A 1141-nucleotide genomic window follows, 5' to 3' on the forward strand; every position below is an offset into this window, starting at 1 on the left:
GAATTGACCACTGCCTTTTTTATTACAAAACAGAAATGTCTCATAACTTTTCTATGTATATTATAAGTTAATAGATTTCATAAACCAGAATTCAGATCATAAATGACAGAACACTATCTCTTGCCAGCTCCTCATCTGAACCAATTCTGCTTTAGTCTAATCAGGGAATATTAAGTTAAATCTAGGGCAAAGAGAAGGGAAAACCTAGAAAACTGGGTCAAGAGTCCTGTTAGATACAGTTTCAAAACTCCAACTTTGGAAAGAAGTCATTGTAGGAGATCTACAGCAGCCTTCTGGTTATAGAATCCATATCTCCTTCTCATACCCCACTGGCTCTTCCTGGCCACAAGTAGGAACCCTACCTGCAGAAGCTTTAGCAAGCATTTGTGCCAGTGTACTGCCAAAGTGCCACCCATTCTATCATCTTTAAACCTTGGGCCCCTACCCACCCAGAGAGGAGCCACCATTCAGAATCTGTCTTTATGATTCCTTTACTTTTAGTTACTGATAAAATGTATGCATTCCTAAGCAGTATCATGCTAAGTTTGTTAGAATCTAAACTTAATGTAACATGTATCATGCTGAATGTTTTTTCCTGTGACTTGCTTTCTTTCATTCAACCTGCTTTTGAGATTCATTCACGTTGATATACGTAATTGTAAATCATTCATTTTCTTGGCTAGTGGAATCCCACTGTTCGGTTTTACAGGCCCTCAAGTCTTTTTTTTTTTTTTTGAGATGGAGTCTTGCCCTGTTGCCAGGCTGGAGTGCAGTGGCACGATCTCGGCTTACTGCAATTTCCGCTTCCCGGGTTCAAGTGATTCTCCTGCCTCAGCCTCCCGAGTAGGTGGGACTACAGGTACATGCCACCATGCCCAGCCAATTTTTTTTCACATTTTTAAATTTTATTTTTGCACACAAAACAATAAACATTTTCTAAAAGTACATACGAACAAAAAGATGCATATCAAACATAGTAGGAAGGTTGCACATGGGAAGACGGGGAATAGAAATGGGGGGTGGGAATTAAAGAAAATAAATGAGAGAGGGACTTTGTATGGATCAATGATAATAACTCAATCCTCTATTTGACAAAGAAGAAGGAGAAGGAAGAGGAAGAAAAAGAAAGTGGGATAAAGGA

This window comes from Hylobates moloch, unplaced genomic scaffold (genome assembly GCF_009828535.3).
Source record: "Hylobates moloch isolate HMO894 unplaced genomic scaffold, HMol_V3 SCAFFOLD_11, whole genome shotgun sequence".
In the NCBI taxonomy this organism is placed as follows: domain Eukaryota; kingdom Metazoa; phylum Chordata; class Mammalia; order Primates; family Hylobatidae; genus Hylobates; species Hylobates moloch.